Genomic DNA, 12,500 nt, shown 5'->3' with positions numbered 1-12,500 from the left:
ATTCAAGTACTGTAGAAAGATTCGTGTTCCTAAATAATTTTCATATTTACTGTGATTCATGTTAACAAATGTCTTTCATATACTACAGCCATTTACATTAAATATTTGCGGCCGTATCTTAATTATTCACAAACTACTTTCATACTCACGAATATGTAAAGCATCAGAAATGTCACATTGTCTAGACAGGCAAGTATTTCACAGAAAGTTAGAGGCTGGCGTTCAAGGGGCATAAGGTATTTGCAGATTGCGAAACTGCAAAATTACATTCCAGGCTGGTGTTCTGCCCTTTCAAGGGAGGAGGGGGAAGAAGATTGTAGTAACCTTGTGTAGGTTTTGACAGCTCTCTCTCTCTCTCTCTCTCTCTCTCTCTCTCTCTCTCTCTCTCTGAGAAGAAGATAAAGTTAATGCAAGGGGCAAGTTATGGTTGGAAGTTAAACCCTAAGAACATTTAAGTGTTATTTATAATTAAGCCATGGACATTGAATCCATCCCACCTTGATATTTTTCCTCGATAATGGTTATTTAATTACATGTTGGTCATTTGAAATTAACAGATTTAATTAATTTAAACTGCTGTTTTGAATATGATTCTCCTGTCAGATCTTCAAACGACTGACTCTCATCTTACCTTGATGAACAAAACTTATCTGTTAACTCGATATTAATATTTGTATCAGCTGTTTGAGCAAGCTGCATAAAATTTTTAATAATTGTTTAATAATTATGGAAATCCTGTTTGTTCATATCTTCATAGACTATACCATTCGCTCCTTCCATGTCACTCAAAATTACTGTACACCGACATCTAGAAGTTCCATTTCGGCTAACCAAGGAGTGGAACTTCCCAAGTACGAGTTTTGGGCAAATGCTATTCTTTTGGGTGGGTTGACACAAGTCTTTGTCTCCGTTTATTTTCTATTTATCTGTTTAACAGTATCATATATCTTTATATGTTTTATTACTTACTTCTCATTCATTTCCACACGAAGGTAGACGGCTTTTTTTGTTGGGGCCTCTAGCTTTGTAGTACAGTTATTTCGGTTTTCCGACTAGAGTTGCAGCTTTGTTACTACAGTAATGATCTTGAAACTACTTTACATCTGCCTTGACCAAAACAAGAGAAATGTCAAAACCCCTATTTTGCTCTCTCTCTCTCTCTCTCTCTCTCTCTCTCTCTCTCTCTATTTAGGTGGGCACAACTTGGTTACCACAGCAAAGTATCCTTCTTCTAAAATAACGACCTTCACAAAAAGTCCTTGCGTGCATGATAGTTGCTATGAACTATCTAATTCCCACTTACATCAGTGTCATGAAATTTAGGGCAAATAAACAGTAGGACACTACTGTAGATGTCCATTTTGTCTTGCTAATGGCTGAAGAGCTGTTCTTTCTTTCGAGGGGGTGTTCCTTTCTCTTTGTCTTAATGTCTCTCCATAAGGCAGGATTGAAAGGGATTAACATTTCCTGAGGGTTACCTGTATGTAACTGGTAAGGGAGGTAACTTTTTTCTCTCTCTCTCTCTCTCTCTCTCTCTCTCTCTCCTCTCTCTCTCTCTCTCTCTCTCTCTCAAATGCATGAATATTAGCTTGGTGTACAAGAACTAATTATATATTTTCTAAACTAGAGATTACCCTGTTGTGAAAGTGTGAAACATCTTGGTCATTTATCCATGAAAGTACCGTTAATTAGTAATGCAAATTTTTTACAGTAATCTATATTATGAGGGACAAAATTACGTCTTATTTAATAAGTGATATGAATTCATATTAAATAGTTGATTAAGATTAGATATTCTGTCCATTACAATTCAACCTTTAATTTTTTTATACGCAATGACTTAGCAAATGGAAGAGTATACCATCCGGTTTTTCTTCTTTTTATTTACTCAGCATTCTTGCTCATCAGGTTTCCTGGAATCTCTCTCTCCCTAGGTACTTGGGGTATTTATTAGGTTAAATTTACGGGTCGTCTCTGTAACCTGGTTTCTCTCCTTTACACGTACTTATCCTTTTCTTGTCCTTCAGTGTGTGGTTTTGACAAGATTCCCTTTCTAAATTTTAATATCGTAATACAAAATATAGTATAAAAAGATTATCATGTTCTGACGTGCATTGGGTCTATTTTCTCTCTACTATACTCCTTTTCCTTTTCTGAATGGTGGCTCCAGGGTTAATAACATTCGGGTTCTCAGCCAAGAATTTTGGGTCAAGATGATTAGATTTGCTCAACTCCCTCTTGACTGCATCATACCACAGTAAACGCACTATCATATAAACAGATCACTGCTTAGTTTAACAGTAACTCGTTTGATTTTTCCGGAAATAAGGCTAAGCTTTTCGTTGTTGAAAAACCGGTAGATTTTTCTATTTAATTGAATTACAAATTGTTTTCTTCGTTGTTAGGTCTGTTGCTTTTTTCTTGTGTGAACACCATCCTTCCTATTTCTTTTTCCCCCTAGTTTCTTTCTTCCAAGGCTAATGAATTTAGGATGATGTACCACTTGATCTTGTTGGTTCATTGGATAGGTGTTTCCTTGTCGCTATATTTGACACGTGACTTAATGCCGCCTGTGGCTTTAGAATTATTGGTAACTCAAGTGGTCTATTATGAATATGAGTTGAGCCGTTTGCTCTTTGTCATCTCCGTCTCTTTGATAGATAGTTATGGAAGACACTACAAGAAAAGTACAGAAAAAGAGTTCCGGTAGCTGCTTTATACATATGACCAATTTTTATCACATCTTGTTTTTGACTTAGTCCATTGATCTTAACCTTCCACAACGATAAATGTGACATTTCGTTCTTGAAGACAAACCTTCCATTCGTCAGCCATTCTTCTGTTTTAGGTGTGTTGAACAGATTATTTAAAGAGTAAAAGTTGTTTAGTAGCTCATTAAAATAGTTCTTATATTTATTTTTCTTAGTTTTTCGTGTGTTCTTTGCTTTTTAATTTAGTTCCAGATGATGTGGCTTTCTGGGATGTCTTTTGCTATACATATTGTGAATACTCAAAGTAGTGGGTTTTTCTTTTAGATCCTGTAAATAGATAACATTTAGGGGTCTGAATTTTTTGTTATCGGTTTTATTGTTTGTTTTTATCATTGTTCTTGTTTTTAATTGTTCTTGTGTTATCTACATGTTTCAAATGTTATCTTAGAACCCAATATAAAATAAAGGAATATAAAATACTACATTTCCCTGTTCACGACTTATACCAGATTTTCCTATTCGAAATAGGTTTTAGATATGAAGTTTTAATTATTCTCAAGTGGGTTTGCAGTATGCAACATTACAGTTGTATGGTAATTTACTTTAGATCAGGGCTTTTATTGTATCAGTGAGGGATTACAAGAAACTACATATTTGATTGCCTTTAAAATATGAATTTGGAACAACCCCTGAGCCAAAAAAAAAAAAAAAAAAAAAAAAAAAAAAAAAAAAAAAATAAAGGTCATCATGCACAAGGAATCTTGCCTCTGGTAGGACTTCAGTTGTTCTGACGTTCTGTAAATAAGGTACCTGCATGAAAGAGATAATACATTGGATATGTATTTAGTAAGTACTTCTGTCATAGCTGAAGCTAGTATCGTCTGAGTGTATTGGCACCTTTAACCCTTGTGCCAAAGCGCTGATTTCACTCGAACACAAACTATTTCCTCTTAAGCAGTCTCGATATTCCTGCCAAGCTTTCTTCCCAGAGCTGATTGTTGGTGGCTGTGGGAAGATGTTATCTAAATACGTGTCTTACCACAGCATATGCTAATAAAAATTAAAGCAGACTATGTTCGTGCTTTCAGTCCTGTAACAGCAGAAAAAAAAAAGCTGTTCAGTTCTTACGGCACTCTCTCTTCCTGCTTTCTATCATTTCCTGAATTCCGGTAAGACCTCCAGAGCTATTGATCTGTGACTTTAGTTTATTGGCACATTTAACTCTTGTGCCAAGCCCTGATTTCACTCGAACACAAACTATTTCCTCCTAAGCAGTCTCGATATCCCTGCCAAGCATTCTTCCCAGAACTGATTGGTTGGGTGGCTGTGGGGAAGATGTTATCTAAATACGTGTCCTACCACAGCATATGCTAATAAAAATTAAAGCAGACTATGTTCGTGCTTTCAGTCCTGTAACAGCAGAAAAAAAAGCTGTTCAGTTCTTACGGCACTCTCTCTTCCTGCTTTCTATCATTTCCTGAATTCCGGTAAGACTCCAGAGCTATTGATCTGTGACTTTAGTTTATTGGCACATTTAACTCTTGTGCCAAAGCCCTGATTTCACTCGAACACAAACTATTTCCTCCTAAGCAGTCTCGATTATCCCTGCCAAGCTTTCTTCCCAGAACTGATTGGTTGGGTGGCTGTGGGGAAGATGTTATCTAAATACGTGTCCTACCACAGCATATGCTAATAAAAATTAAAGCAGACTATGTTCGTGCTTTAAGTCCTGTAACAGAATAAAAAAAAAAAAGCTGTTCAGTTCTTACGGCACTCTCTCTTCCTGCTTTCTATCATTTCCTGAATTCCGGTAAGACTCCAACAGAGCTATTGATCTGTGACGTTTACCTTCTGAATTCTATTTACTTTAATGAACGTCCTTATAAACGAATTTAGTCTCCCTTTCAATTGATGTCTTGAATAAACGCAATTATTTCACTACGGAATGGACGGCGATGCAAATGAGCATTTGAAAAGTCGGTTAACAAATTGTTTATAAATATGCAAATGAATAATTCACCTTAATTGATATTCACAATACTCCAAAAGGCCACACCGACATCTGGGTAACTTATCTTCATCCGGGTGACCTCAATAACATTCACTTCATTACCCGACAAACCTCTCAAATAATTCCTACTCTCTCTCTCTCTCTCTCTCTCTCTCTCTCTCTCTCCTCACTCTCCTCTCTCTCCTCTCTCTCTCTCTCTCTCATCCTCATCTCTCTCTCACTCTCTCTCTCTCTCTCTCTCACAGAATGATTCATCACAAGAGAATTATCTTACCTTGGCCCATGTAAAGTATTGATAACTTTGCTTGTACGGATTCTTGCAAGTATCTCTTTTTGTCATCTAATTTGTAACTATTCCCGATTCTTATGTTGTTGTCAGCAGGTGCCACAGTTCTAGTTTTGACGTAGTATCTGGGATATGAGGGTGTTATTTTCCATTCTTAAAACACACACTAATTTACTAACTGCCTTGTACCCAAGTCTTTGCTCAGATATATCGGGGGTGGTGCCAAAGGTATAGTCATGGAACCCTAATAACTTGCTCTCAAGGAGTGTCATGACCATAAGGTGCATATATATACACACACATATACATATACATATATACACACACACACACACACACACACACACACACACACACACACATATAATATATATATATATATATAAATATATATATATATATATATAAATATTATATATATATATATATATATATATACTGTAAATATATAGTATTGGTATATGTGCATGTGATAGCGATATTATAATTTGAAATAGTTTAAAACCAAACATTCTCATGACATTTACACAGGTGTCAAACATATATGTATGATATAAACTTTCATAGTTTAATATAGAACAAAATTAGACGATGTTCGTCTCGTCTACGATACTTTTAGTTACTTGTTAACTTTTACGCCTTTCACCATCGTTTTATCTTTCTTATATTCTCTCTCATCATTCTTTCACTAATTCTTCTGTCTAATATCTCCCCATATTCTGTTCTTTTCCATGGCACTCAATCAATCAATAGAGTAATAAAAGTTTATTGAGTAAATAGAGAAAATAGTTTCGTTTAAGCCTAAGCTCAGTGGCTTTGGCCTGTGAGTATGCGGATGTTATGGTTTGGGTGTTTTTTTACGCCTTTACCTTTTTTATCTCTCATTCTTCTACAGTTTTTATTTTATTTACTTCCTAGAAAGTAATTGAGGTAGGTCGTTGAACTTCACCCTGACATTATTTGGTACATCTGTTGGAATTGAATGATATGTCTGTGTTGTGTAAACAACTTTATTCAATTGATTAAATAATCATTATTTTCGATCCTTCGAAGATTATTCATTCATCAAGTATTATCATATTCCATTCAAGATTCTCTCTCTCTCTCTCTCTCTCTCTCTCTCTCTCTCTCTCTCTCTCTTCATCTCTCTCTCTCTCTCTCTCTCTCACGTGTGTGTAAATTAAAATGTCTTAGACTAGAAATCTTGATTCCGATTGAATAAATCTACGATGAAAGTTGTGGCTTCTGTTGCAATATTATGTTGATCTCATTAACGTCAGCTTATCATAAGCCAGCGTAACAAATGCATATATTTACTGTTACATACCATTAATTTAGTGGCATGGTGTGCTGTAAAGTTGCTTAGGTTCTTATTAAATTCATCTGTGAGTTTTATTAAAGAAATTACATCATGTTTGCAGCTGATATATACATTATCGTTGTGTTTTCAATAATGTGAAGTGGATTTACACTTCAAGCGAAATTAATTTTGTCTAAATTAATAATCCCACAAGCGTTGTAGTAATTTTCTTTTAGATAGATTTAAGGCCTTTTATTCATAAGTGTTAATGATCACATCAGGGCTTTACGTACTATTTGAGAAAAGATTGAGTAATATGAGAGACAATTAGTATTTCAAGGTATAAAATTCAATTCTGTGTAATGCCTCGATAAATAAGTGACTTTTGGAAATGTTAAAAATCGCAAGTTACGTACGTTCGTAGTTACTAAATAAAATTTAATACACTATATATATACACACACATGTAAAAGTAATTAGGAACAGTAAGGAAAAAGATGTAAGACATATAAATTTTAGTTGCAAGCTCTTGCAAAGTGCTTTTCGAAAGAGAAGGTGCCCACTATGAATAGGAATGTGGAGATCATGATTATTAAGCAAATTGAAAGATGTATATAATAATAAATCCGCGAAAAATACTTATAAATTCAAAGTTTTCGAGAGGAGAACTAGAAGAAAACTGAGAGAAACGCTACCCTTGTATTGGGGAAAGTCATTGAAACGGAAGAGCCTGTGGTTGGAACGTACATGGTGAGAGAAGTCAATGTTGTTATATTGCACATTGGGTTCATCCTCGATTCAAAAGAAGAAGGATTTATGTGGCGTTGACATTTGTTTTGCTTTTTTCCACTGGAACACTCTCACATCAGGGAACGATTTTTATCCTTTATTTTCAACTTTTCATTTTCGTGGGAGTAACTTTATAGAATGAAAGATAGGTCACTACCGCTTTCATCCGTTTATAACCTGCTAATATTGTATGTATGTATGTGTGTGTGTATATATATATATATATATATATATATATATATATATATATATATATATATATATATATATATATATATATATATATATTGTGTGTGTGTATGTGTGAACACGCATATATCATCATCATCATCTCTTCTATTGATGCAAAGGGACTCTGTTAGATTTCGCCAGTCGTCTCTATCTTGAGCTTTTAAATCAATACTACTCCAATTCATCAGTATCTACTTCACGCTTCATAGTCCTCACCCATGTAGGCCTGGGTCTTTCAACTCATCTAGTGCCTTGTGGAGCCCAGTTGAAAATTTGGGACGGTCTCGTGTGTATGTAGGCTATGTATATATATATATATATATATATATTATATATATAATATATATATATATATAAATTATAGTGTGTGTGTGTGTGTGTGTGTGAGTGTGTGTGTGTGTAATAACGGATTCCATCAGTGAAGCTCGCGTATGAATACAGTGAGAGATTATTTGATGCTTGTAGAAAATGAGATGATTTGATGTAAATGGAAAACATAATAGTAAGAGAGATGCAATTTGAAAACGAAGAGAGTTGGTACATGTTAAAACAAGATTGTAAGAAAGTTACCATTAGAAAACAGGGAGGGAGGGAGAGAGAGAGAGAGAGAGAGAGAGAGAGGAGAGAGAGAGAGAGAGAGGAGGAGAGAGAGAGAGAGAGAGAGGTGAGAGAGAGAGAGAGAGAGAGAGAGAGTAAGGATTGTTTCAAATGTTTTCCAGGTAATGCAGTAAACGATTTTGAGGTCAGCCAGGTGAAGACACGTAGCCCAGAGGATATTGCTGTGGCGTTGTGAAACTTTGTTTATTTTCATTAAAGTTTCTTATTCATTGAAATATCAATAAATAATTTGTAAACTGACTTTTTAAATGCTCACTCCCACTGACGTCCAAACCGTAGTAAAATATAGCACACTCATAAATAATTTCATTTATTCAAAAAATTAATTGAAAGGGAAACTAAGTTTCCTCCCTTAAATACCGTATGTATCTATAAAGCAAGAAGCGTTTGTGTATATGTCTGTGTCTGTGGCTCGCCTATCTATTAACGTTCGGTTGATTGGACTGAGCTTGCAAATATGTCTTGTATGTTATTGTGCATCCTATATTTTGAAGAGTTTTGGATTAATTTTTATTCTTATTTGGTAAACATTTTTTAAATTTGAGAAAAATGTTGGTCGGTGGAATGAAATCAGGTTATCCATTACCGCAGAGTGTGGAACTTTGTTCAGCTTTGATACCTTATACACATAACTCACAAATTGAGGTACATTGCGTTTTATTTACGCAAAAATAATAATAATAATAATAGTAATAATAAAGCTAGATGTGTATCTCTAAATGTTTGTTAGACTGACTGAGCTTCCGGATATGGCTTACACACAACTAGAGATCTGTATATTTTTTTATTGTAGGTATTTGGATTCATTTTCAAAACCTTTTAGTTTTTTCTGATTATTAGGAAAATCGTTATTAGCCTGCTTTTTACTTAAAGCAATCTATAAAGCAAGAATCGTCTGTGTGTGCATCTGTCTTTCCTCGCATATCACCGAATGTTTATTCTAAATCGACACTGCTTTCGGATATGGCTTGCGGAGAAATGATGGTGTACATCCTTCATTTTAAAGTTTAGATTAATTATAAAAGCTATTATATATATATATATATATATATATATATATTATATATATATAAATATATATATATATAATATATATATATATATATATAGTGTGTAAACATAACCGAAAACTTCTTCACTCAAGGGGTTAACTACTCCACTGTATGTAATTGTTCAGTGGCTAATTCCACATGTCAAGGGTAGAAGAGACTCTTTAGCTATGGTAAGTCGCTCTTCTAGGAGGGGGATACTCCAAAATCAAACCATTATTCTCTCATCTTGGGTAATGCCATATCCTATGTACCATGGTCTTCCACTTTTTTGGGTTAAAGTTCTCTGCCGTGAGGCTGCACTCAGACACACTGTTCTAGGTTTCCTTATTTTCTTTCCTCACTGGGCAGTTTTCCCTGTTCCTTCGGGCATATTTTTACTATTATTATTATTATTATTATTATTATTATTATTATTACTACAAGCTAAGTTAGCAAGTAATATATATATATATATATATATATATATATATATATATATAATATAAATATATATAATATATTATATATATATATATATATATATATATATAATCATCATCATCATCATCCTCTGATAGTCCACACTAGGACAAAGACATGTCATTCCCCTCCCTTTTGTTTATGGTTGTTCTATGCCCGTCACCTTATATTAACGTGTTTTTTCCCATTCGTATGGGGTAAGCACGGTTGCCTTCCTTTTGACGGACTTGGCTTTGGCTTTGGGGTAGACCGTAGTCCAGATTGGCTGCCCTGCCTGACATCGCTTAGACCCCCGGTAACGTAAGGTCATGTGTTGTACCAGATCTGTACCCGTAAATTATTTAGCTCTTCAATCCACCGTTTTCTCTTCCTTCCATACTACTTTTGCAATCTCTAGAGACCCATTCTGTTATTCTTTGTGTCCGTCTATTATATGTCATACTCATTATATACCCTGCCCCCGTTCATTTCTTTTTTATAATTTGTGTTAGAATACCCTCTACTTTAGTTTGTTCCCGTAACCATGTTGCTCTTTTTCTGTCATTTAAGTGGTAATCGCATCATTATTCTTTCAGTAGCCTTCAAGTTGAAACTAGTTTATGTTCTAAGGCTCCAAGTTTCTGAAACATAAGTTAATAGATCTACTGGTAAGACCATCTGATTAAATTTTTTTTTTCTTAGAGAAAGTGGCATTTTACAATTCGTAATCCCATTTTGTTTACCAAAACCTCTCCATCCCATGCTTAACTTTCTTTTAATTTCGGTCTCATGTCCTGGGGAACCACTTTCTGTCTATCTTATTAACAATCAATAGAGGTTCGTCCATAACCCTTATTTCTTGTTTCTTTGCATTTCCATTGACCAGTATCTTAGTTTTACTCATATTCATTTTCAGTCATACATTTCTGCTTTCCCTATTCAAATCTTCTATCATCTATTGCAATTCCTCCCCTGATTTACTAAAAAGAACAGTCATCCGCAAATTTCAAGTTGTTAAGGTATTCCCCCATTAATTTTAATTCCTATATTTTCCATATCTAAATTTTGAAAAACCTCTTCCAGGCATACAGTGAATAATTTAGGTGAGATGGGGTCTCACTGTCTAGCTTTCCTTTCTCAATGGGAATTGTATACAGTTTAGGATTGCTGTATTTCCTCTAGATATATTAGTGTTTTAACACACACGCACACAGGTGTCCTCGCTCTCTTATTATTTGCAAGATGGATTTAAAATAAAATTTCAATTTGCAAAATGAAAGTTAGTCTTATGATTTGTTAATAAATTGACCTTACTGTGTACCGTAAGAACATTTGGATTTCGTTAAATACCACTCGAGAATAGTCGTGCTCGTTTGCTTTTCACTTAAAATCGGTTTTGTTATAGCAGCAACGCACATGGTAAGATACAGGTGTCGTGCATCGAAAACGCAAAACGAAAATTCAGGAAGTTTTCCAAGATAGCATGATTCATAGCTGGGTAAAATCTGATAACTGGAAAACTTAAAAATGCATATTTTCCCAACTGTAATTAGACAAGCGATATGTTTTTATTTCAATCATGGCATACGGGATTTTTGTTTTTAGAATTCATCTAAGTTGGAGTTCCATTGTCTTCATGGCCAGTTCTCGTTTCCTTGATTATGTACCGTAAGAGACGTAATGACTGGAAAAATCCCTTCAAGGAGAGCCACTTGTTGTTATTACTTCTTAGAGAGAGAGAGAGAGAGAGAGGAGAGAGAGAGAGGAGAGAGAGAGAGAGAGAGAGAGAGAGAGAGAGAGAGAGAGAGAGAGAGAGAATTTATATTAACGCTATTTGCATTATATTGCATCAATATTATATGCAATTTAACATCTACCCGGACACTTGCAAGTTTCAGAGAAGATAGAGGAAAATTAAATCATTTACAGCTCTTAAAGAAACAAGCTTAAAATCGAACAGTTAATAAAAACTGGTTTTACCAACAAAACCAGTCATTGAAGCCTTCCTCGTATTCCCATGAATCTAGCTTGGCTTTAAACAGACAATTTTTATATTTTGAAGTTTGTTTTCCTAAAAATAAAATGATTAATCAATAGTTGTGTAACGTCAGGGTATATTTATATCAAAGTCAAGGGAATAATTAATATTCAAAAGATGAAAAAATCCCTATAGTTTCCATGTTGCCTGCAGTAACCAAAAGTGAGTTTTTGTATCAGGCTTCTAGCAAGGTGATGATTAAGTGCCTGGTACAATTAATTGAAGAGTTATACTGCCATCCGATTTTGATATGTGCTCTCTCTCTCTCTCTCTCTCCTCTCTCTCTCTCTCTCTCTCTCTCTCTCTCTCTCTCTCTCTCTCTAATGAATGTATATATATATATATATATATATATATATATATATATATATATATATATATATATATATATATATATATATATATATATATATATTCAAACAAGCCATATATATTTTTGATACATTAATGTCTGGATTCTCTTAACGACCTCGGGATCAGAGCCCCAGGCGTAATCACACAAAGACAAGAGCTTGGGTCCGGCCGGGAATCGAACCCTGGTCGGCAAGCTTGTATAGACAGTGGCTTAGTCACTGTCTAAACAAGCTTGCCGACCAGGGTTCGATTCCCGGCCGGACCCAAGCTCTTGTCTTTGTGTGATTTCGCCTGGGGCTCTGATCCCGAGGTCTTTAAGAGAATCCAGACATTAATGTATCAAAAATATATATGGCTTGTTTGAATATGAAAAACACGTCTAAATGTGCAAAATTTATCATATATTATATATATATATATATATATATATATATATGCATATTATATATATATATATATATATATATATATATATATATATATTATATATATGCATATTATATATTATATATATGCATATTATATATTATATATATGCATATTATATATTATATATATATATATATATATATATATATATATTATATATATGCATATTATATATTATATATATATATATATATATATATATATGCATATTATATATATGTATATATATATATATATATGTAT

General features: G+C 34.0%; 1 protein-coding gene across 4 annotated transcripts in view; it reads left to right on the top strand.

Annotated features, from left to right (window-relative positions):
- phtm (phantom) overlaps positions 1 to 12,500 on the top strand; it is a 239,667-nt gene that overhangs the window by 176,540 nt on the left and 50,627 nt on the right. The gene's annotated exons all lie outside the window — the stretch shown is intronic.

The sequence above is a fragment of the Palaemon carinicauda genome, chromosome 27, assembly GCF_036898095.1.
Source record: "Palaemon carinicauda isolate YSFRI2023 chromosome 27, ASM3689809v2, whole genome shotgun sequence".
NCBI lineage: Eukaryota > Metazoa > Arthropoda > Malacostraca > Decapoda > Palaemonidae > Palaemon > Palaemon carinicauda.
Note: the sequence above shows the minus strand (reverse complement) of the source record. Positions and strands in the feature narration are given on the sequence as shown.